This window comes from Pavona decussata, unplaced genomic scaffold, assembly GCF_977016875.1.
Source record: "Pavona decussata unplaced genomic scaffold, jaPavDecu1.1 SCAFFOLD_88, whole genome shotgun sequence".
Classification (NCBI taxonomy): Eukaryota; Metazoa; Cnidaria; class Anthozoa; order Scleractinia; family Agariciidae; genus Pavona; species Pavona decussata.
The window spans coordinates 627,501-653,972 of NW_028145505.1; the positions used below are offsets into that span (position 1 = coordinate 627,501).

A 26,472-nucleotide genomic window follows, 5' to 3' on the forward strand; every position below is an offset into this window, starting at 1 on the left:
TTTATTGCAGACCCGTTGTTTTCTTTGTTTGTTTGTTTTTTACTATTTTTTTTACGTATACTTAATCGCTTCATATTCGTTGATACCAATTTTTGCTATAATCGTGAAAAACGTCTACGTTAGTCAAGAAATGATTTTCTCGGTCCAAATTATTGGCCTTAAGGTCAGAAAATCTCAAGTATACCTAAAATGTTATGAAAAGGCCCTGATACTAGCAAGAAGAACATTTATGTGCAGGAAATAGCCGTTTTACAGTGTGAAAACATCCCGTTAAAAATTAGTTTCTCTCAAATTTCCCGAAAAGTCCCATAAACTGACAATAAAACCATTTCATCCCTGAAATTAGCACGTTTCTCACGGTTTGGAAACGTTCCTGTGAAAAGATTAAGCAGAACGGACGATATTGCTGTTTTTCGCGTAGTCTGTGAGGTAAGCACCCAAGATTGCAAACTATACGCCCTGAAAATGAGTAAAAATTGACAGCTGTCATTAATCCCATTGAACACGTTTCGTGAGCCTGACAAAACCAAAATATCTGTTTCTTGAGTAGTAGCAAATTAACATCCTCAAAATGGGTGTACAGACAGTCTAGTTTCCATTCCCTATCTCAAACTATCGGTGTTTGTGCTCATTCCAATTTCAGCAGTTGTAATGACTTCAAACCTTATCACTGATGTTCTGTTTTGCTATACAGAATGCTGGCCTTAAAAGTATGAATATTTGTGTTAAAGACTTACTTCCTTTTTTTCTCTAATTTGAATCAGTCTTTATAAACATTATCCAAGTTTTGAGGGTTTTATAGAAATTTAAAGGCTCATTTCTCGATAAACATTGTATAAGAATGCAAAGTTTGTCCGTAAAACTTTGCAGCGTAGAAAATAGGTTACTTGATTCACGGTCAAGTACAATGAAATTATTTTGAACAATTTTACAGTAAACCCATCTATTTACACCACTCGTCAAGGAAATTACTAATTAGGATAAATTGAGGATATTTTTGTTGTCACAGATCTAAATCCCTGCCTTAATGTGCACTGTCCACGGTTTGGAGTGTGTAAGACCTACAGTGCGCATGACGCTCGCTGTGAGTGTTTTGAACAATGTCCCACCTATCAGGATCCAGTGTGCACTGCGAATGGAACAACATACGACAACAAATGCTGGCATGAGTTAAGTTACTGTAGAGGACTGGAAAATAACCTTGTGTACCATCCAGGAAGTTGTGAAGGTAAGAGATAGTGTAATGTAGCTTACATTGAAACTCATTACTGGACCACACACAATAGTAGAACTGTTTTCTTTGTCCTACTGTTATTTACAACTTGCTGTTACCCAAAATCCCCCCTAATCCGCAACCTGCATGGCACGCCATCTCCCATTTCAACTGCAATTTTCATAGATATGCCTGAAGCAGGAAATACGTTTCCCATTACAGGATCACTCTTTGACAGCCTGGGTGGTATCTCCCTCCAGAAACGTCCCTGAACAATTACAAACCACTTTTAGCTTTTTCGGAAAGGAGTCGACACAATGACTAACGTTAAATGTGCAAATAGTACTGAAAATTCACATGCCCCTATTGCACACTCTTGTTTATACAGCCACCACATTTTACTGCCTAGGGTGTCCGTGACAAAACCAAATAGAATTGTAGAATCTTCATTCTACAATGGATATCACATCGCCAACAAAGTACAGTTCAACAGCAGGGAAACTATTCTTTTTTTTAAACTTTTCAATAGGTTTTCCAGTTGTTCGAGGCCGAGTAGAACTCCTCCATGTTCCAAAATGGTCCGATTCAAGCTGCAAAACAGTCGTTTTTCCGCCATACCGCTTCTATCCGGACAAACAAGTTCATGTCCAAGTCACTGTCAATCACATGAATCTCAAAGAAGCCGTCACCGTCCATGATGCTGTCACCTCTTGGACAGAAAAAATTTACAGCAATAATTTTACTGTCTGCGTGATGCAAACGGGACGAAAAGAAGAAACCGTAAATCCGTTTGCTACAATAGACTGGCTTGCCTACCAGGGAGCACCGAGGGATGGATTAACGGGAAAGGTCCGGTTGCAAAAGTGGTGGTCTGGGACAAACTGTGCAGATATAGCTTTTCCAAAGGTAGGATTTGAACCTTTTTTTATCTCAAAGATCTTTCTTTACGTCGTGTTTTATCGACTGATAAAAAAAAGATCTAGACAAAGGTCGTGTGTTGACTACTAAATGATTTGAAAAAAGCACAACTTATGGCCACGGTATATCCAGTGATATGACCGCTGAGTCAGCGGTCTGAACTTAAAATTTACTCTCACTGATCTCCTTCCTGAATCTCAGAGAAAGTGCCACACGTTTTAAAAACATCGGTAAAGGCTTCGAATTTGATAAACTTGAGACAAATTAGAACTTGGCATAAGTATAACGGTATTGTATTTTTTTTGTTCGCAAATTGTACACGCGTCTCGATTAGCCATGGTATGCTCGGCTAGAAAAATCTTATTGAATCTCTTTCTTGGAATAGATTCTGCCGAAGTGTCTCACATAATTCACATGTTATTAATTTCAGCCCCTTGCGGTTGCCAATTTACCTTTCCGTAACAGCTCTTTTGAAAAACCAAACATTCGTATCGAAACTATCGTTGAGAAGTTAAAATGAAGCAATTCGACAGTCAGTTAATAACTGCCAAGTGGTAACAAGTTAAAATCTTTCTGAATTTTTTGATTTCTTTAAATATTTCTCTTTTTCTGATATTGCAGGACAAGTTTTCTGAGGCGCCCGTAGTTCTTGTGACCTCAGAACACCTGAGGCTTGGTAAGGAGTATGATGCCGCTCTTCTTTGGGTCGAGGATTCTACAAAGAGTTCTTTTAAGACCTGTCTTCGGGAAATGCAAAATTTTGATGGCAAGCATGAAGATATCATTGTGGTATGTGCATTATAAACTACTTCCATAAGGCAGGGGGATATTTGGATAATTTTAGACTGTATTGATTAAAATAATTTGCGATAACATGAGCAAACCTGTGCTTCGCTAGAACTTATTTTTGCTATGGAAAAATCTCTTGCCTTTGGCCCAAATTTATACAAAATGCAAAATACCATTAAATAGGAATTTCGAGTGTTTTTTTTTTTTTTTTAATATTAGGCCCATTCGGTTGATTGGTATTAATATTGTGACGAATTTAAAGAAAAATCTAAGAGAACCACAGCTAACGCAATCTGTGATTTTCACGGAACATTACGAAGTCTCCTTTTCCAAGAGTGTAATTGTTTTATGGCTTTTACTTGCAATGTCTGCTTGGGCGGGAATTTTGGTAGTTATTGAGAAAAGACGAGAAGGGGGTGCAAAGCGTTTTATCTCCCTAGTCCCTTGTAATTCACACAAAAAGCTTTTGCACGAACTCTCGGCGCGAAAATGCACAACAGACTTTTAGGTAAAGGGTTTACTGCAAGCAGGTTTCAAATCAAAGGCAGAAAGCACATTAATTTTAAGAAAGATGTCATTTCCCTCAAGATCTGTAGGCGTTAAACACAAGTTTACCAGAGGTTTTGTTAATAAACGTATTGGTTGGAAGGTGTTGCAAGTTGTGGCTGTTTATTTTACTTAACAGAACTGGCTCGCGTTCGCTAACTTCACAAGCCATTTTTTAACGAGCACGGGGTGGTCGATTTTCCAAATACTAACCCTCCAACAGACGAAAACAACAACGCTTACTGCGAGGTAAGAAAAACTTGACAGTCAATTAAACCAGCTACAAGGTTATACTTAAGTTCTGTAGACAAAGTGCGCGATGGAATCCAGTGGTGCAGTATACATGCATAGACTCTTATAGCTTAGTGCAACAGCCTAGAACCATAAGCCAGATTGTTATGTCCCATGTTATAGAAAACAGACTTTTAAAAGCGAACATATGGATCCTTACACCATTTCATTTACACATGTGGAGTCGCCTAAAATACTCTGCAAGCATATAGATTCCTTGAGCGTAGTATATGTATGTACTTGGATTTCTAGTTCCATGGATTTCTATGTCATATCATCCAGTCTTGGTGTCTTATGGCACAAAATCCTGACTTCTTTGTAAAATTACGTATAAAGGAAGTCTGACTGTTCCAGAATATTTGCGCGTACTTCTTCTGTAGCAATTAATGGGCTTCCTAGACAAACACTGAGCAGAATTATGGTAAAATTTGTTGGGAAAACACCAAGAAAATAATCGTGTCTTGTTTTAAGCTGAGGTCGATTTATTTTCTTACATGAAAGTGGTGAGAATGTAGAAAAGATAAAAAGCGTTTAGCCTTACAAAAGCAAGACGAACAATTAAAGAAAGCTCAAAATTCAAAGGAAAAATGTAATGGTGAGGTGATTAGCAAGCATGAGAGAAAATACGTCTCGAAAGTGTGAAGACCTGAAAATAATGGCTACAGCAGTAGAACTAGAAGTAATGCAATTTGTTTCTCTTGCAGTTTGTTTCATTTACAAGAGCTTACAACTCAACGCCAACAATTTTAATATCCGCTAATCACAGCACGACGGAAAGTGGAAACTCGGCTCCTGTCCACAATGGCATCACAGCCTGGATCGAGGCAAGACTCTGTCTTCAATATTCCTGAGGGAAAAGTTGCATTTCAATGCTTTAAAAGAAAGTAGTAAAGAAACAATGCAATGAATTTTTTGGAAATATCTCGGCGCATTTTTACGGTTATTTTCCTTTCGAAATTCAAAACAACTTGATTTGAATCCACTTAAAAATAAGGCCCCAAGGATAGGGCGTTGTTGGGCATGCAAGTCATAGAAATTCAACTTTGATGTTTTGGACTTCTATCAATGTGATATCAGCTAAAGACACTTCTGGTATGAGATGTGTCAAAACAGTTAAGTCATAGGCTGCATTTTTTCGTCCTTTGTAATAATATAGCACCATAGGCTGTTAGTTTAGGTGTGGAAATTACGCACGTACTTCTGTGACGAAAGTTAGGTATTGAGAACGTTTTGTAGATGGATGCGTTGTCCAGTAGCAAACCTGCAGCAAATGCAGCCAGTGAGCATTAAGCTAACTTTTCTTTTACAGAACATGAATTCCACTGGATTCAGAGCTTGTGTCAAGGAATTGTACGAGACCAGATATGATCCGCTGTCAGTGACCTATGCGGTCCTTACAGGTCAGTAGATAATGGATACCTCGTTAATAAGAAGTTAATAAGTAGTGAAGAAGTAATCTTGATAACCCCTAAAAGCCCACCATTTTAAAATCACTTGAACTACGTTAAAAAAACTCCGAAGTTGTCATCTATTGGCTACTGTAGATTTTAATTTTTCAAGAAAAATACAAGATTTCACAGTCAACAATCTTGTCAATAATTTATTAACCACAATTCTGAGAGCAAATAATTTCATTCCGTTGAACTTTGATCATTACATCATTCTGTAAATATTTCCTTATTATTGTATAATTATATATTTCCAGACATCTGTGATCCTGACTGGAGCTATTTCAATGGCTTTTGTTACTACACAAGTGAAACATGCGCAAACTGGACCACAGCGCTGAACAAATGCCGTCAAGAAAACTCAGTCCTTGTTGATATTAACAATAATGAAGAAAACGTATTTTTGCAACATCGTCATAACGGCGAAAAATCCTGGCTGGGATTGAACGACATCTCCACAGAGGGTAGCCTCACTTGGGCGGATCGTGGAGCTGGGAACTTCACAGCTTGGGCCAAAAATCAACCAAATAATTTTAGGGAAGAAGACTGCCTGCACTCACTTGGTGTGGAACACAACTATGAATGGAATGATGTAAAGTGCAGTGACTGTCATCAATATACTTGTAAGAAAGGTAAACATCAGGGATTATTTATTGGGATTAAAGTTAAAAGAGAAAAGTACAGGAAACTAAAATGCCATCATAGTGCTTTCTGCGTCTTAATGAAGTCCAAGAATTGAAAAGAGAAAACAAAAGAGAGATTCTTGCTAACAAAACATTCAATTTTTTTATGGGCCAAGAAATCAGACAGGGTAGTTTGGAATGTTGAGGGGTGGGGGAGGGAGGGAGGACGAAGTTACTTCTCTCTATCGTTAAGCACTAATCTTTTTTTCTTGAGCTTTTTTCGTTTGTCAGATCTTAATGAATGCACAAGAGAGACATCACACTGTCATCAGTTCGCCACCTGTACAAACAAACGTGGATCCTATTCCTGCAAGTGTAACAGTGGATATCTCGGAAATGGCTTCGATTGCTATAGTTACACCGGTAATTGTTTTAGCAAGATGTTCCATCTAGTGAGCTTTTTTTCAAAAATTCACATACATGACTGGATTTGCAAGAACATATCCCCTGAAAATGGGCACATTTTGAGACTTTCCAGGCCGTAGGTATATGCTAGTCGATGAGAAGATTTCAATTATGGCTCATCACAAGAAAGCCAGGAGATAATAGTAAATGGAAGAGAAAGAAGTGGCTTCTCTTTACAATTAAACCTTACAATGGCATCTGTACTGAAATGAAACATGACATGTGATCCCACAAAAAAGAGTGTGACAAGAGGGCAATGACGGCGCCAGCGTAACTAAAATCTGACTCAAAACTCGGTCTTTTAGATCTCAAGGTTAGCTTCTACAACAAAATTGTCTTAATAAGAGGTAGACAGCCTTTAAAATCGATAGTTCAACTTCATACTAGTTCCTCCTACACGCCAATGACATCTGGCTATTGATGAAACTCTTGAGCAGAAATCCGACACAAAATGACATTTCCCTAGTAATCGATCACTAGCTAACATAGCTAAAGTTATAAGCGCGGGAAGTAATTAAATAACTTCATTTTTGAAGAGAACTTTTTTGAACCCTTCTCAAGCCTTGCTCTTGGTTGCCATTTTACTTCAAGTCCAAGATGTTGAGCAAAACATTTGAACGCTAAAGGAATGTTTTCACCAATAAAAGATACTAAGTCTTTGGCCTGAGGAAAGTTACCCAATAATTTCGCCCTGCCCGACAAGAAATCACTCTTAACACCTACTTCCTACTTTCTAAGGCCAAAGGCTGATACCTCCTGATCGAAGAAAAGCTCTAAATATCAACCTTGATTCTTAGCAGGAGTAAAGTAAATCGTTAAGCTGAAAGAAAGGAAAAAAAATTACATGGGAGATATTTCATGAGCCAGGAGCTGTATCTTGTAAGATATTTTCCCTCTCTGGACTTACTGATGTCATCAAGAAATTCCCTTAGGGGGCCAAAGAAAAATCTAGATCTACTGACTCTGTTGTGAGCTCAGAGGGCGTCAAACTCAGATGCTCTTGCGGTTTTACAACGTTTGAGAGGGAATGGGGGTTAATATGCAGGGAAGGGGGGGGAAAACTATTTTGATGTTGTCAACGTCTGCCAACCTGTATTCTTTTTACTTATTGACCTGAAATTGGATGGGATATCTTAAAAAAATAAACTCTTGAGAAAAAGATAAAATAAGGCAAGATTTCTGGGGGTATGGTTTTGAAAATCCAGACAGATCTGTTTTCAAATAATTGACAATTTTATGTAGCGTCTTGTTCTTAAGGTCACCCTGTACCTTCAGAGGTGTCTTCAGAGGTGTCTCGCGTCCAAGCGGTGTAGCGCGTCAGGTTTAAAATGTAGATACCCGAACCCTTATATAAAATAAAAGCTTATAGAGCTGGCTATCAAACTAAACCAAGAATTTTGAAGTAAAACGAATTGCCGAATTTTTAGCGCTGTTTTCTCGAATCAGTATTTTTTACTTGGAGGAGCCACTTCAAAGAGCTAAAACTCAAGCGGAATTTGTTCGTTTGCCTTCAAATTTGGACAGTAGCTAGTTTAACATATAAGCAACAAAAACGTGTCTGTGAATTTTTTCTTTCGAAATATTTTATCTCTGAAAGCTATTTTTGTACAATCACTCCATATTTTTTTCATCCTATTTCGAAAATGCGCTATAACTTTTCATTGCAATTGAATATGGCAAAACGCAGACACGCTTTTTTAGCGCTTTGGGTCCGGAAACTGAGGAGCAAATTAAATTAGCGAAAATCAACATTCCCTTTGACTTGCAGCCTTAAAAAGATGATTCGGACGCTCGCATTTAGAGGTCGTGAAAAATTCGACAATGCATTTTATTTCAAACTTCTTGGTATCGTTTGATAGCCAGCTCTATAAGCTTTAATTTGATATAGGGGTTTAGGTATCTACAGTTTAAACAGGACACGCTACATCGCTTAAACGCGAAACACCTCTGAAGGTATAGGGTAACCTTAATTAAACAATAGAGCTTTTCTTTCTCAAAGGAAAGTCGATTTTTAAACGGCCAAGAAGTGAGGGAAGTGTCCTATGCTAGTTTACGTATATGAAATATCTAAGGAACAACTTCCACATAGGGAGAAACACTGGTCCCAGCACTTAATTTTCTCCCAAACTAAAACAACTAAAACCACCAAATCGATTTTACACATCAACACTTAAAAATCACGGCAGCGAGAATTATATGACGAGGCCAAAGAGCGTCTGCAAAGGGAGTAACGTTAACTTCGAGAATACATTATACGTCAAAAACCAAAAAATAATCAAAACAGATTAGAAAAAATGATCAGAAACAGTCACATATCATGAAAATTTCCTTATAACTTTTGAACAGCCACGACCTCGGATTTCTTGATTTTCGAAACATTTTATAAAATAGTTAAAAACTGAGTCCGAAGTAGTAAGAGTGGCTGATAAAATTATGACATTATTTAAAAAGATAGACTGTTTGAAAAACAAAACCTTTTTTGTGAAAATCTTCAGATATCACATACCCATCTGAGTCGAAAATTATTTTAGGAAAGTCCACGAGTTTGGTGGCTGTTTTTCGATAATAAAAGGGTTTCAAGTGGTGAAGCTACTTCAGGCACCTCATCATGCCACCCCACCCACTTATTATTATTATTATTATTATTATTATTATTATTATTATTATTATTATTATTATTATTATTATTATTATTATTATTATTATTATTATTATTATTATTACTATTATTTTGATTTTTCAATCAAGGTTTACGACACTCATCCATCCTACAAAACAACGACAATTACCTGGGTACTTTAAGTAACTGGCTCAAACCTGTCATCCGGAGCAAATATTCTTACTGGAAGCACTGTTGGCACGCGTCCGTTGATGGCTGGGCTGCATCTACCTTTCACTCCGGGTGCGATAACAAGGGTCCTACTGTGACGATAATAAAGGTCGGCCAGTATATATTTGGAGGGTACACCAGCGCCTCATGGAGTAAGTTTCATGCATTCTTTCATTCATTTACCCATCCATCCATCCATCCATCCATCCATCCATCTATCCATCCATCCATCCATCCATCCATCCATTCAATCAATCAATCAATCAATCAATCAATCAATCAATCAATCAATCAATCAATCAATCAATCAATCAATCAATCAATCATTCATTTAGTCATTCATTGATTCATTGTTGATTACTTATAATTATTCTCGGTTAGTACTATTCCATGGTAATTTCCATTTTTTGAACAACTTCGAACGGAACTCTATTGGTAATAAACATAATTCGCACTGAACTTAAAAACCCTTTATCATTTTAATTTTAAAATTCAAACTTCACTGATAAGCCTGTGAGCCGAGGTCTCCAACTTTCTTTTTGCGAAGAAAAAAAATAGCGCCTGCGCAGTCTCGCTCCCAGTATTTCTTGACGTATTATCCATTGTGATTTTGCTGGAGCTGATCGCGCTCAGCCCCAGGCCTCTAATATAAGATTCGGATGGCTCAATGAACGCTTAAGAGCCAATGTCGGAAAATATCGAGAATCTCAAATCAGTTCCAAAAATTCGAATTTTGGCTGATACCACCCAGACATCCCTGTGGGTGAACTATTTCAAGAAATGATATTAAGAAATCCCCAAGCGCTTTACATTTTGAGAATTTTAGAAAAGTTCGAAAATTCGCTAAAAATACATTTTTTATTCGGGAAATGGGTGCAAATTTCAACAATTTTCATCGAAACAATACCAGCGCGCAAGTGCTCCTATTGACTTGATATTACTCATGTATTTAGCAGACATCCAAAGCTTTAAGACCTCATAAAAAGGTTTCGCAAAATAACTATTGTAATATTAATAGTTTCTGGCTTTTATTGTGTGCACCCTGATTGTGTGTTGTTTTGGCAGTCAAAATAACGCCCAACTTCAATCGTCAAAAGTCGATCCTGGTATGTCACAAATTGAAAAAAAAATACTATACTAAACGAAAGAACTGTTATTTTATTACTTATACCTGAAGTTTCAGCTCTGCAAATTAAAATGCTTGCGAGTAATAAACTTTTAACTTGAGCCCCCAAGTCGGCGTGCGCGACAAGAACGTGGAACGTAAACAAAGGAAAACATATGCAAAACGAGGAGAAAATTACACGGAAGTTATAACTAGCCCATCAAAGCGCAAAGAAATGATGGAAATTCTGTTATCTAAACAAGTATTGCTATCTGAGAGACTAATAAAGCGAAATTTTCCAATAATAATAAAAAAGCTATTTTAGGGCTGAAGGACTAAGGGTCATGAAATCGGGTCGGGTGAACTCGCGCGGATGGTTCTAGGTAGAAAAAGAAATCAATCATTTTAAGTCCAAACGCTTCTAAAGAAGCTTTCAAAATGCACCATGGAGCAAACAAACAATGTAAGTAAAAGAAGATATTTTGAGGTATGATAGAAATGAAACATAAAATGTAAGTTTATTTTTAGAATATAAAGAAATGACAGAGGCTATAACGGGCCATCGACGATTCCATTTTAAATGGTCCGTCCCTTGGCTATACTACGCGATATTAAGTCCAAAAAGTAACAAGATACAACAAAATAAATCAGAGTTTAAAAAAATCTTAGAAAAGTATAATACTCACTTGGAATTAGATTTCCCGCATTAATTTCCAATTATATACATTTTAGGATTATTTACTCGCTGACCTTATGTCGTGTTCCGTGTTCCACGTTTGCACAGTTCTCACGAGAGTAAAATCCTCCGTCTTGTTTAAACATTTCATAAAAAAGACTAACTTATTTGTTCATTAGAATTATTTATAGATAGGGAGTAAATAATCCTCGCATAAACACAGAAAACGAAGAAGCCACTCCATCGTGTTTATTTTGGTGTTGTGTTACCTGTCACATTTTTCAAGTCACGTGTTGCTGTACACGGTATTGTGAAAATGAAATGTAACATATTCTTTAGTTATTTCTTTTAGGGTAGTCACTAGCAAAACATCGCACAATCGTGACTAAATAAAGGAGGACTGTGCAATCAGAACTAAAAGAATCTCCTAGTGCACCTACGCCATCTCCGTTTATATCTTCATAGGCAAAATATTACTTCTCTCCAGAAATGAATAGGGGTGCCAATCGCACCCATGTCGGAACCCTCAAGCCCCTTTCCAGAGTCATTCTTCTTCTCATCCCCGGAGTTAAAGAGACAGAAAGGGAAGTATGAAGAAGAGACTCCAAGAGTCATGAGAGCTTTGGTGGTACCTTTCAATGACTTTAAGTCCATTGATCTGAAAAAAAAATGAGAAATGCTTGTCATTTGTTTCCTCATTTCTGTTGGACACCACTTGAAGAGGACCCATGTAGAGTACCTCTTCCAGTGTTTTGTAAATTTTCTGCCAAGCGCTGCGCAATTTTTATAGGGAAATATCCCCCGGCTTTACGGACAGACCATTAGAAAGGTTCTGGGGTGGGGACGAAGCACAAAAAAAAAATGTTTTCGTGCAAGAGAAAATCTTATGAAAAAAATTCATGACGTTGAGTAGCCTTAAAAATACTCCCGCATTGGCATAAAGGGAAATGTTAACGAAAAAAATTAATGCCGCTCTAAAATTCCCCAACCCCCATAACTTTCATAATGGTCCGTCTCTTGCAACTGAAGTATTTGAGATTCTCGTAGGCTCAATTACCAGCAGCTGTTTAGGAATGAGCCCGCGCTCCTCCCCCGAAAGTCTCTTCTCGGGGAAGGACAAGATCGAACCCGAGAGAGCGGCCAAAACCGAGGCTTAGATCTCCACTTAGTTTTCTTTACTTATGTAAAATATTACTTAAAGAAATGGCCGACAGATTGGTGGGAGTAAAAAAGGAGGTCTCCTTCTCGATGTTAAGGGACAGGACCAATCTCGTACCCAGAGTCCTCAGGCCTTTTGTTCAGCGGGTGGGCGCCAGGAGAGACTCTGGGGACTTCGGAAAAATTGAATTTTTTTGATTGGCTATTCCGGAACGGTTTCTATTGTTTCACCGCAGAAATCCTGCGGTAATAAAATTCGATGTCCCCACGCTCCTGGCGACTAACCGCTGGCCGAAGAGCCTGAGGACTCTGGGTAGGAGATTGGGACAGGACTTGCTAGAGTCACCTCTTCAGTAGTCAATTTCTTGGCTTTGGCAACTGCAATCACTGATGGCTTCTTTAAGCAACTTCAGGTATGGAGCTTTACGGCGAATTGGTGGATTAGGGTTGTCGAGATTGAGGCCTTGGCGATTTCACCTGCAGCAACGAAACCTTCAAGCTCTTCAATGTGTCTTCTTCTGTCATGGCACAGATTCTGTATTGGTCAACCACTATTGGATGCTGGAGGGTGACAGTAGCCATCACTTCGTCTCTGGCCGCAGAAACGTTTATTTCTTCTTCAATAGCTGCAAGGTCGATTTCATGGGTCTGCTGGCGAGTTGTCGCAGAAAGGCGAAAGAAATATGAAGATATCTGCTGAGAGGTCAGAAACTCAGTTGATTTAAAAAAAAGCCGCTCGCAATTCGAACTATGGGCACGTCTCTTATAACGTGCTAGAAGACTTGCGCCGATTTTCCGTCCAGTGGACTGTCCAATGTTGAATTTAGCAGTGAGGTAGGCCTTCTGATTTTCATTAAAACGATACGCCTTCTCAGCTGGTCGCAACACCCATCACTCTGTTAAACGTTCCCTGGATTGTTTGCTTGCAACACTGCTGGTTCTTAAGGTTGGCACAACACCGACGCCCTCTTCTAAAACCTGCTGATAGCCAAGCTTGGCAAGATCTATAAGAGTGTGTTTTTTTCCGGGGACTGTACGCATTTCTCAGAGGATAGATGTTTCGTCAATGCCGAATGTCTCTGGAAAACCCTTGTACATCCCACTCTCTGGGCAAGTGTATACACCATGCTTGGTCTGACTCTCCTGAATGTCACTGGAACTCTCTTCTGTTTTGGGAGACTTGTCGTCCTCAACATGCTTTTTGTCTTTATGGCCGAGAGACTTGAATTACCCCGGAGAAAATGTAGATTCTAACCACCTGTTTTCGGATTATGTAAATAGAGAAATTTATAAGTGTCAAAACGATGGGTAAACAAATAAATTCAGTGTATTGTGTTCTAGTTTTAAAAGAGCTTTGTATATTGCTATATTGGTACTATTTTTTCCATTGCTCTTATTAGTTTTGAGTTGATCTTTCCGATTACGTAGGGGTTTTCTTAGCCATCCTTAATTTTTTTTTTTAATGAAAATTTTAAAATAGTCGAGGGTCCCAAATGCAAACAACAACAACAACAACAACAACAACAAAAACTTCAAGACTGAGCGTTACCTGTTGCCAAGGTATCGGCCTTGATTTCTTTTCCCATGAGTTCATGAGACACATCCGGCGAAAAAATTCCTGATTAAAAAAAACCCTTCGTTATAGTACCCTCACGCAATAATCACGCAACAAGATTAAAAACAAAGTAAGAATTTAAAACCAAATGTCGTTTACCTGCACGAGCTAGTAGCAGTTTCATTTCACTTTCCAACGATGGATCTTTACTAAGGCTATACATTTCCAGATGTCTCGTTCATATTTAGGAAGAGGTATACATTCGCATTGACCAGGATATTCCTGGCTAACATCGCATTTAAAATTTCCATCAACAAGAGTAAAAAAACTGCACAACATTTTTTCTTTCCACACACAGCGTTATAAACGCTGTAGATTTATACCATGTGTCGCTTATGCAATGTAGTTTGTTTGGATTTCGAAATACTGTACAGAATCAGGTGATTACGTGTACACGGGGAAGGCTGCAGGATAATTTATTCAAATCACTGACCATACATGTAACTTGACACCAAATTAAAGAACCAACATTTGGCGCCGAAACCTTTGTACGGACATATGTTACAATTTCAGTTACTCGCTAGTTTTTAAGAACGGTTTGCTGTAATAACCGACTAAGCGTATACAAAATAGAAAAAACCGATTTCCCCAAACTTTGCCAGAACAAAGGGCTTGGTGAACTACTTCTAAAAATATAAGTTTCGTTTTGTTTAGAGCTTTATTTATTTTGGGTGAAATTTTTTAAAATTTCACCCATTGAGGCGGGCTAAAATCACGCCGAAGTAGGCACTTTTGTAGAAGCTCCCTTTTATACAATGAGCCTTTTCTAGAAAAGATTAACCCAACAGAAGGAACAATTTTATTTTCTTAGATGACTGGCGGCGTCAAAGTTAAATAAAACGTAAACATTAATTTTTGACCAATTTTTTAAGTTGCGCCTTTTTACCGGTGATTATAACAACCTAATTTTGCCTAAATTCAAGGACAAAAAAAGCATTTTGGTGCATCGCCTTGCCCCACGAAACTACACTCCGGGAAAACATAAACATTTCAACTAAACATTGATCAAATAAAAAATTGGGGTAAATTAAACAGCGAGTTCTCAGAGCGTTTTCAAAACATGTCACTTCAGCAATTAAGAGCGACCTTTGACCTTTTATATCGAGGGGAAACATAAAAGAGAGCTCATAAACCCTGACTTTCCTTCGCCGGAAGACGCTTATTTTTACTCTGCTGGCGCATTTTGAGTAAAGGAAAACTACACATTGAATTTAAAGTTATGTACTAGCTATGAAAGATAATTTGAAAAGTAAAATTAGCAATTCAATTCCACTTTGCGTAGGCGGTTCCGATTTGTTTACCACGAAATTGCGATTTTAAAGTCTGTTTACAACACAAATACGGCATCAACTACAAGGTAAACCTCATTCTACTGAATGATTAATAAATATTTCTTACCTTAGAGATCTTTTCCTTACTAAAAAAAGACATAGCGTGCATTCATTGCAAAATTATTGAACCCGATCGCTAATGCACATGTTAACGATTAACCAAATAAAGCCACAGGAATCCCACTGTACACAATACCGGACCGCACAGCTCTTTTTATTTTTATAACAGTGTTTCGTTTTGCACTGTAGTGTCCATTAATAATGAACTAGCTTTATATGACATACTTTGCGACTTGTCAGTTCTCCGTAACATTTAGGAAACTGCGATACAAATGAGAATGATATAGGCTAATTCTGCCTTGTGGTAACCATTTTTTTCTTTCTTGTGGTCTTACCACTTGCTGCCAATCTAACGAAGTCTTAAGTGAAAAAAGATACAGAAATAGAAATAAATTTCTTGCATCACAAACAAGTAATAATTATAATGAAACGATAAACTTCAAGCAAAACTATAGATAGGGATATGGCGACTGTCTCGGGTGAGTAGTAATATGAAGCAAACCGTTCCCCCATCTTGACATTAGTTTTAATTGTAAACAGACGCGCCTTGAAGTTTTTGAAATTGGGGAATATCACTTGGGGGATATCATCTTTCCCAGATGGATTATAACTTCTGGTTTCCGCTCTACTGGCTCTGCGACGTTAGGTTCTCCCAGGGGTTCTAAACCTTCTTCGGATTCTGAGCTGAGAAATACTAAAACGGATGATTCTTTCTTCTGCATTGCTTGTAGATTTCTAAACCAAAACAAAGCAAAGAAAATAATCAACGCTAGGGGCCACGTTCTTCCCACATTGGGAAAATTACTTGGGGAATCTGTGAACATATCTTATAAGTGGTATCTTTGCTATATGCTCTTTGTTATCTGCAAGCACGTTTCTTGTCATATATATCCTTTTACAGTTAAAATTTTCAGACTATATGTTTTTGTTTTTTTTTTTTTCGCTTTCTGAAAATTTGTGAGGGAGGGAATCCTGAGGCTACGATTTGTTTTGCTGTAATGTAGAGTAACAGACACGGCCGGCAAATTTGTAAGCTAGTGCTACAGGTTAATACCCACGTGAGCCAACAGGAAGCAGCACTCTTGTTTTTTCGTAGAGAAGCTAAGCATGTAGAGATGATATTCCCTTCTCCCCTGACACTGACGTCCCATGCGATGCCCATCCAATGGGAGCGGCACAAATCCTCTTATTTGAACGCCATCTGATGCCAAATGTCTCCCGATGTCTCGGTCAAATAGTGAGCTGAAGGTGACTTTCGCTTTTCTCAAAAATGCGTTTGAAGGTAAAACAGTCAATTACTTCTACTTTACCTTGCTTTTTACCTTGGAAATTTTAACATATAGACAATAAGATGCATTAATGTTTTATTCACCACCACCCACATTTGTGTCCGCCTCCCCCCCCCCCCCCCCCCCGCCTCCGCCCCCGACCTGAATAAATTAATAAATTCATAATCATTGTTTCAATTTCTCTTGTCACATACATTCGGTTCCTTGTAGGCCCGCAAATCTAATTTGTCACGTTCTCTTCTTGTGAAACAAACAAGGCTATCATGCTCGTCCGTACATCTTTTGTGGTTTTAGGCAAAAAATCCTTCTTCGCGGACTTAAGCATTGATGATCAGGGAAACTTTTAGCTGTATATATTTATAAAGCAACAAGAAAGGTTTTTGCCTTTACGTTTGCCGTAGCTTAGTTGTTTCGTGACTTTTAAACAAGTTTTAATTAAATTAAATTATTTTAAGCGTTTCGTAAACGTATCGAAAACATCGCAATGTTTACTAACGTTTGCGGCCTTTTACCTCTGTTAAGTTCGCTACAGAAGGGTTTTGGGTTAAAAATTACTCCTTGGAAGATGTTCAAGCTTTAAAGTTAAACGAAAACTTACTGATCCGTGACGATTCTTGATATAAAAAACGCAAATCATATACAAATTTAACCCCGTTAGCTGAGTTAGAGGTTAATTGCAACTTTCAACGTTAAAAAAAAAAAGAAAAAAAAAATTTGTTTTGAAAGTAAATATTTTTAAATTAATTTATGTTGGGCATTCATATACACAGTACACGCCGCTAAAACATACCTGCCCGTGCCGATAACAACTTTGCTTCAGAGGGTGTGATTTCACGAGCAATTTTTCAAGTCGCTTAGCGAGTGACAACCGGAAATCTCGTGAAAACAGTTGCTTTTCCAACTCGCTTAAAGCTAAGCGAGTCGGCAAACCTCAATGCAATTGTCATTAAATTTAAGCGACCAAACCAGGTAGCTTAAGCGACTCGGCAATTAATTTCCGCCAATGAGTTGGAGCTTACGGTCATTTATCTGATAAGCTTGTCAAATCGTAAAAAGAACACGCTTTTTTTATGCCTCCTGCGGAACGTTTGTCTGAGATTCGAAAATGTTCTCGCCAAATATTATCGGCGTACTGGTTTAAAACCATATGTTCGAACCAGAATTGCGGCCTCTCAAGAATCCATGCAATTTTCCTTCTGCGGCAAATCGTCCTCTGCGAATGTAAAAAATACGCCTCTGCTCTTCTTCTCCTGGCTCTAACTAATAGCAATCTCAGCCTTTGTTGAAATTGGTTCCTTCTGCTATAAAGCAAGCGCATAAACACAGTAATAAAGAGAAGAAGGACGAACAAGCGAGCGCCGTCTGCATCTCCTGCCATATTATTCAAATTGATTTATTCGAGCGCGTGATCTCCTCAAATTACTGGAATGAAATATAATCTTACCCGTGAAAACACCCATCAACTTTAGTCACTTAACGAAGTCGGTAAACAAAACACCCTCAGGAATGTTAAGCGAGACATCTGGCGTCGTGAAAACACAACCAGAGTCTTACATAGCGTCTCCAGTGTTGCAATAACGCAGATTCCCTTGCGTGGATTTAGTACACTTGGCAAGGATTAAGCTTTTCACATTGGCTAAATTGTCCACACTTGAACCACATGTTCCCCCTACAATCTACCCATACTCACACACAGCCGTATATAAGCACCACTCCGGTGGTCGTAGCCACCCACAATAAACTCCACTGAACACTCAGCAAGTGCCACGTGCAACGAACAAAAGAAGTAAGCTTTCGGGACACGGCGCTCTTTTCAATTTACGTGTAAATTGATTTTACATCTTAGTGTCCAAAAAGAAAAAAAGGCGTTTTGAATTGACGTGTCATAGTAATACCTAAATATGTAAAGTACACATCTCAGTACGAGATGTACTCCTGGGAGTCCTGTGGTTCCTAAAAATTAATCGTTCACTTGTTCTTTGGCTGGAGGCGTTTCGCGATCTCGCTCAATACATTTTTGCAATGAACACAGACCGTGTTTTTAGGCAGGAAAAATCCTCTCAGGTAAGAAATATTTATTAATCATTCAGTAGGATGAGGTTTACCTTGTAGTTGATGCCGTATTTGTGTTGTAAACAGACTTTAAAATCGCAATTTCGTGGTAAATAAATCGGAACCGCCTACGCAAAGTGGAATTGAATTGCTAATTTTACTTTTCAAATTATCTTTCATAGCTAGTACATAACTTTAAATTCAATGTGTAGTTTTCCTTTACTCAAAAATGTGCCAGCAGAGTAAAAAAAAGCGTCTTACGGTGAAGGAAAGTCAGGGTTTATGAGCTCTCTTTTATGTTTCCCCTCGATATAAAAGGTCAAAGGTCGCTCTTAATTGCTGAAGTGACATGTTTTGAAAACGCTCTGAGAACTCGCTGTTTAATTTTCCCCAATTTTTTATTCGATCAATGTTTAGTTGAAATGATTATGATTCCCCGGAGTGTAGTTTCGTGGGGCAAAGCGATGTACCAAAATGCTTTTTTTGTCCTTGAATTTAGGCAAAATTAGGTTGTTATAATCACCGGTAAAAAGGCGCAACTTAAAAAATTGGTCAAAAATTAATGTTTACGTTTTATTTAACTTTGACGCCGCTAGTCATCTAATAAAATAAAATTGTTCCTTCTGTTGGGTTAATCTTTTCTAGAAAAGGCTCATTGTATAAAAGGGAGCTTCTACAAAAGTGCATACTTCGGCGTGATTTTAGCCCGCCTCCATGGGTGGAATTTTAAAAAATTTCCCCCAAAATAAATAAAGCTCTAAACAAAACGAAACTTATATTTTTAGAAGTAGTTCACCAAGCCCTTTATCCTGGCAAAGTTTGAGGGAATCGGATTTTTCTATTTTGTATACGCTTAGTCGGTCCTTACAGCAAACCGTTCTTAAGTCTTTTTTATTCGATCAGATGAGCTACAGAGCCTTACATCACGAGAAAGATGATGAAAACTTGCTAAGACTGTGACTGGGTGGGGGGTATTAGTTTCTAAAAATCCTGGACGAACATCGAAAACCAATTCTTTCGTAAGAGTATCTCAAAGCCGGCTTGGAGGAGATGGACGTCTGTAGAAGACCCTGCCTGGAAGGTGTGTTCATCATTATTGTAAATGATTGCTTTGATATACTTGCATCTTGATGCTTTCTGGCTTTGAGCACAAACAATTCTTGTTTCTTTTATTTGGGATACAATTATTACGGTCCGTTTTGTTTGTGGTCTTGATAGCCGCTGTCATTCCATTTTGTTGAGAGGTCATTCACAATAATTTTGACTTTCATTTCATAGTTCATTTTTATCTAAGTGAATTTATTATCTGTTGGCGAAGCTAATAAAATAAAAAAAAGTACACAGTTCGCCGATGGGGTTTTGAAGTTGAAATGATTGATAGACCGAACGCCTGTTACTTCAGAACCGGGAATTTCGTGACCGTGCAAAGCCAATCGCTGTTTTTTTTTTTTTTATTACTTTGTTTTAGGATTTTTCCCTGTTTTAGATTATTCAACGAACACTTTCGCTTTATTAGCTTCCCAGGTAGCAATACTTGCTTAGATAACAGAATTTTCATCAATTCTTTGCGCTTTGTGGGCTAGTTATAACTTCCGTGTGATTTTCTCCTCGATTTGCATATGTTTTCCTTTGTTTACATTCCACGTTCTTGTCCCGCGCGGCGACTTGGGGGGCTCAAGTTAAAATTTTATTACTCGCAAACAAAACTTCAGGTACAATTAACAAAATAACAGTTCTTTTGTTTAGTATAGTATTTTTTTCAATTTGTGACATACCAGGATCGACTTTTGACGATTGAAGTTGGGCGTTATTTTGACTGCCAAAACAACACACAATCAGGGTGCACACAATAAAAGCCAGAAACTATATTACAATAGTTATTTTGCAAAACCTTTTTATGAGGTCTTAAAGCTTTGGATGTCTGCTAAATACATGAGTAATATCAAGTCAATAGGAGCTCTTGCGCGCTTGTACTGTTTCGATGAAAATTGTTGAAATTTGCACCCATTTCCCAAATAAAAAAATGTATTTTTAGCGAATTTTCGAACTTTTCTAAAATTCTCAAAATGTAAAGCGCTTGGGGATTTCTTAATATCATTTCTTGAAATAGTTCACCCATGGGGATGTTTGAGTGGTATCAGCCAAAATTCGAATTTTTGGAACTGATTTGAGATTCTCGATATTTTCCGACATTGGCTCTTAAGGCCCTGGAAATGAAGCTGGTCTGCTCGCAGGATGGTCGACCGTAGTTGAACTGAAAACAACTCTCTGAAAATTACTGTGAAGTGACTTGACTGAAAACTACTTTGTAAGTAAAACAATGTCAGACAAATTTATGTGCATGTCTGGGTTTAGATGCTGTTGTATCTCTTGCCTGAACACGGCATGTGGCAAAATGGTGTAAACCTTTGAACTTAGTGTGGTGTACTTTCTTTACTGAGGTATTTATTAACTAGCAGGCGAGTTCCAAATAATATCAAATGAAAATGAGGTAAAAAGAAAGTTTAATTTAGAACAAGCATCAGAATTTAAAATTTAAACAAGAACGAGTTTAAACAAATAAAGGAACAAGTAACATGTGACAGAAATTACAAGCAGGTAGTGACTGGTTTTTACGTGATGACAAGGACCAAACCGTTAATCCGGCTTTTGGACAATTTAAATTAACGATACAAAAATGGGCAGAACAGGGAAGTGAAAATGTATGAATACCTCACTAAAGAGAAAACAAAAGATCAGTAACATTACTATAAGATCCTACAGAAAGGATGTATTTGTACTGGAGGACTGTTCACACTTTGCCTTTGCCTTTGACCTTTTCATGGTTTCTGACGCTATCTTGGTTCAGGCTCAAACTGTTTTAACATTGCAGCAACTGTATGTAGTTTAAGCCAACTTTGAAGGATCGGAGACCCTGTAACTCATCTCAAAATTGATGGACACAATTTTTTTAAAAATCATTTTTTATACATTTCAGTTACGCTTTCATCAGATAGAAACTAAGGCCTTCATTGATCAAGACGTTTCGACTTTCGCAAAACTTTATACCAAAAACATTTCATGTCGTTTGTAATGTAGGCACAATTTGAATATTTTAATTCAAAATCGAACTTAAAACTTCGTTTAAAGTCGACATAGACTCAATTTGCGCTCTTACGAAAATAATCTTAAGAACAATTATAGGTTTAATTTTCTAAATCTAATTCTCAAAGTGGACCAAACTCCCTCATATTTACTGCAAATTTAAGACAGGTTAACCCGCCAACCGAGATATTTCATCAGTAGCCATGAAAAAACTCATTTCTTTGTTTTTCTACCCTTTCTAAACTTTGAATTTAGCAATTTTTCATTCGAGGTCTATATAATTATTTAATGAAATTCTCTACCGTTTCACAGGTTGAAAGGAGGCAACAAAGTCATAACTTTAAGGAAAAAGCCTCTCCTTATGACCCACTATACGGAGTACCCCGTCACGGTTACGCTGTATGAATTAACCCTCCCCAAACCCCACCTCTGGTTTTTGACAGTTTTGCTATATAGATTACATCCCTACCCTCCCCCCTCCAGATTTTGCAGTTTCGCTGGGTGTTAATTAATTTGGAGCTGCTTCTGTTAGAATTATTATTCTCTGTAAACTCTGGTTTCCATATGATCGCGGATCGCAGATCGCAATAAGGTCTTCGATCGTCTGCGATCATATGGAAACCAGCCTTTAGATAGAACATGGTTCTATCTTCTGCGATCGTCTGCGATCGCGATCGCAGAAGTAGTTTCCATATGATCGCAGACGATCGCAGACCTTATTGCGATCTGCGATCTGCGATCCGCGATCATATGGAAACCAGCCTTAAGTATTGTAAAAAGTCACATGTTTGATATTATTTATCTTCCCATCAGGTTCCGGTTGTGGATACTCGTACGATTCCAAAGCATTTATATTTTCACTTGTAAACAAGCCAGGATGGGCGCCTGTTAAGTTATCTCTACCGGAAGCGCAGGGTTCCAATTCTTTCAGTCATGCTATAATGAGCTGTTCATATGATGGACCAACATTTGGGAGTGGATATGATATTTTCATAACTGACAACGCACCATCAAATACAAATTCACGCACATACCTTGGTTGGTCCTACGCCCCTCCGAGTGGGTACAACTATGACAGCACCTTCACAAAAACATTCCTGGCAGGGACTTTTTACTTTCAACCGGATGAAATAGAAACATTTTATGAAACAACTTAAGGAAATGAGGACTGGTACCGAGCTGATGTCTCAGCTTATAGCAATTAATTGAAGGATTGCAAACCGGTAACATTTTACTCTGAATAATGATAGTAAATGTCAAACACTTCTAACCATAATTATTGTTATATTTTAAGGTAGTAGAGATTTATATTTGTTTTATTAAAAGTGTCATAAGCTAAGATACAAAGCAAAACCTATGGCATTAGTTAGTAGAATAATGTAGTATTAACAATATATTAATTGTATATCAATGATATTGAGAATATTATCAACCTATGGTTGAGTCAGAAATCTACAGTTGAATCTACCATACGGTATTGAAATTTGTGAAAAACTCAAAGAATTACGCAATGCTAGTAGTAGGAAGATTTGATGCATGTCTTTTTTGCGGATCAAAAACATGTAATTTGCATGAAATCGAAGACGTGCCTTAACTTACACCATAATGTAGTCTTATCAGTTGTAAACCCGTTTAACTGACGAAATATAACTAAAAACAACAGTCATTGAATGTCAAACGTTTTTCAGCGTAGGGAGTGGAGCTGAAAGAATTCAAAACTTAGGCGAGAAAGGGAAGTAGCAAATTACATTCGGTGACAATAGCGTGGTGTTTATAAGCGTAAAAGAAAAAGATAAAAAAATTATATTGATGGCCACGATGGAGAAGAATTGAAGCTGGAAAAATTGGCCAGTTTTAATTATTAAACGGTTCTTCTTAATTGCATCAGAAAAAAAAAACATCATAAAATGATATCGATTGTGCTTTGTTCTTCACTCTAGAAATCAATTGAACTTTTCTTCTAGGAGCTGTGAGAGCGATTTCAAATATTGCCTGCAATTGATCGAACCATGGCAAAGAAAAAATCATCGTGACAATGCCCTTTTAAAAGAGAAGTAAATTAGTCCAATTTAGCGGCGTTGCAGAAAATAATTAACAGTTAGATTAGGTCGAGGATTGAGTCACAAGTGTGAAAAGCTATAGAGTGTTTTCACATGACGTCACGGCGGCCATGTTGGTGTCCTAAAACAAAGAAATGGCGGCCATGTTGGTGTCCCAAACTAAACCTCTTGGAATTGAACTCTATTTTTATGCAAATACTTTCTTTTGTTTCAGTCTATAGTACTAGTGACTACAAAAGGGAGAGGGTGGAGAGGGTGGAAAAGCTTTTGCCTCACGATAGGCAAAACAAGATACTAGGTTACCATCCTTTAGACTTCTTTTACTCGAAAAAAGAACTTGTGTTAATATGACACTAAAATTAAGGCCAAAAAAATATTGTTAACGAACAGGGCCGGCTCAACGACAACATTTAAGCAACATAATTAAAATGTTATCTCCTGTGTTCCCAGAACGTTTTGTGGCCTTTTCAGTAAAGCTATATTCGTGGAAGCCAGTTCGATCGGTTTGATCTATTCGGATGTTTAACTGAAAATTTAAGTTATAGAAAGTTTTAGGAAATGGGATCTTCTTTTCAGAATTTGGGAACAGTTGTAGGCTTTACGAAAATGCACGCTGACCTCCCGTACAAAAGCCACACTTAAAGAAATAACAAAGAGAATTGAGGATCACAGTTGCCTTTCAACACCGTTAAGGAATACTTGTACTATTAATATCGGTTGAACAAATTTGCATATCTGAGATTACGGTAAAATTGCGCGTCTCCGATATGTTCATTTCGTTTGGCAGATTTTCATTTCAATCAGGGAATCTAAAACCTTCTTTGGCTTTCAGTGAACTCGCCGTTTTCCAGAGCCGTTCGGTACCTGTCCGTTGTTTGATGGATTACTTTACCTTACGCAGCGAAATCATTTATTGCATCGAAATCGCTTTTGGTAATGAAGCTATGCGAACTACGACTGAGGCACATGAGCATGTGAAAGTTAGTATTTTCATCTGGTGAAGTCACAATTTAATTTTTTAATTCATGAGTCCTTTCCCGCGTCATGAATTTATTTATTTATTTTCATTGTGTTGTTACAAAAACGTGGCAAGCTTTTAATAAACTGATATAATGCAGGAAGTGTTCTGTTGCTGCTTTAAAATGACCAAGATATAAAAAATAAATGCTACAGTTGTCGGAGAGCCATTTACATGTAAGGAAAGTAATTTGAATCTCCTCACTAATAGGTCCTTGTGCCTTGTGTGATCTAGACCTGAAACGCAAAATCTTCAACTCAAACCGATCCATTCGACCAAAAATATCCGGAAATTCTGGTACAAAATCAAAATGGAACGGCAATTTTCAAAAAATTTAGTTCGTTACGAAATCGTTTGGCATTTCATTTCGATCAGACACTCGGCTCTAGCTACTCCAGCAGTGATCAACATTATTTACGAATGAAATGTGTTTCCGTCCTACTTCACCCTCAATTCTTCCCTCAAGGTGTTTGCTTTGATAACAAAGACTGAACATTGCCCCTTCCATTGTTCAGTTGTCGGGTAAGTCGAAAACAAAGAAGTGAAAATAAAGTTGATGGAAAGTTCTGTTTCTTAAAACTGTAAAAATGCACTTACAACTCCATCGACATCGTGGAAGAACAGAATCACCCTTCAAGGACGATTACCAGCCCTTTGAGGTTGAACGAAGGAATATCAAAGGATAATAAGCACCGGGTACAGAGTGGTCGCGCTCGGATTTCTAGATCACGCGATCTCGGGCTCGGATTTTTGAAGGGCTACGTTTGAAAAACTAGTTAAAGTCTCGGTCTCGGAATTTAAACGAGAGTCTCGGCAGGCCTCGAATTTTTCCACTATACCCCTCTGGAAATATGCCCCTTAGGTCACCCCAATCCCCCACTGAAAACTAGTTTGGGCAAACTGACCACCTTCCTCCCTGGAAAATCAAATCCCTTCCGTGGGAGGGGGGAGGGGGTATAGATATTTTTTCGAACTACACATTTCGTTTACCGTAATCCAGCCCTTAAAAAATCCAGAATTAAAATTGTTTACCTTTATATCTCGTCATATAGGGCAAAGAAATCATTCTACCAGTATTAAAAGTCTTTTATAAGTTGAGGGACTGGGAACATCCACCCCAAGGAAAAATTGGAAGATATGAGGCAGCCACAAACAGCTGCATAACATTTGAATCCTCTAAAACAAAAACAAAAAAATGATGACGTTTCTCCCAAGGACATACCCAAAATTTGCCTTCCTTGTTTTATTCCTCCTTTACCCAAATACCTCAAATTTTTGTGAGGCTAACTCAAGTCTAAGTGGAAATCTGCTGCCCAGGCTGTCAAACCCTGACCCTGTTTACGACAAAAGTATTTGCACTTCTCTTACCTTGTTTATGACATGAATTAATTTTTCGAAAAAGGAAAAAAATATAAATTTCTTACTTGCTAATCCGTTTTAACAATTTGTAGGTAGTCAGAGAAAAGTAGACGCATTCCTTCCCCCACCCACCCTCCATGGGGGGAAACGCGTGAAGAGCCCTAAGAGTCTTCGTCACTATTACAATACAAAGATCATTCCAAACTATTATAAATTAAAGCCACCTTTTAGTTAAGCCCATGGCATCAATAGCCACTTCCATCGCCATATCCACGAGTTAACGATAGTGTCACTTTGATTATAGAAAGTCATAGTTGTACTACTAGTCCAAGTCGCTTAAAGGTGTTTACTGACGTACGTATTCGTGGCGCTAATTATAGCTCGATGATGTACTTTTGGCAAACAATCTGTGTTTCTTGTTGAAACAAGATAAACAGGAAATATTTATCGAGGAAGCACCTTTACTTTTCTGTGAGTAACTATAGGTTTCGATAGAAGGGGTTAGCATATTGCCAAATAGTCATAAATTGTATCCTTATACA

At 37.8% G+C, this 26,472-nt stretch overlaps 1 pseudogene across 1 annotated transcript in view; it reads left to right on the top strand.

Annotated features, from left to right (window-relative positions):
* LOC146474574 (uncharacterized) overlaps positions 1-23,059 on the top strand; it is a 30,908-nt pseudogene extending 7,849 nt beyond the window's left edge. Inside the window, exons 7-16 of the transcript XR_014866142.1 lie at positions 991-1,228; positions 1,743-2,119; positions 2,753-2,920; positions 3,606-3,715; positions 4,462-4,581; positions 5,067-5,157; positions 5,463-5,837; positions 6,120-6,251; positions 9,042-9,275; positions 22,307-23,059. The product of XR_014866142.1 is annotated as an uncharacterized LOC146474574 (transcript). The remainder of the gene's footprint in view (positions 1-990; positions 1,229-1,742; positions 2,120-2,752; positions 2,921-3,605; positions 3,716-4,461; positions 4,582-5,066; positions 5,158-5,462; positions 5,838-6,119; positions 6,252-9,041; positions 9,276-22,306) is intronic.
* The last annotated feature ends 3,413 nt before the right edge of the window (positions 23,060-26,472 follow it).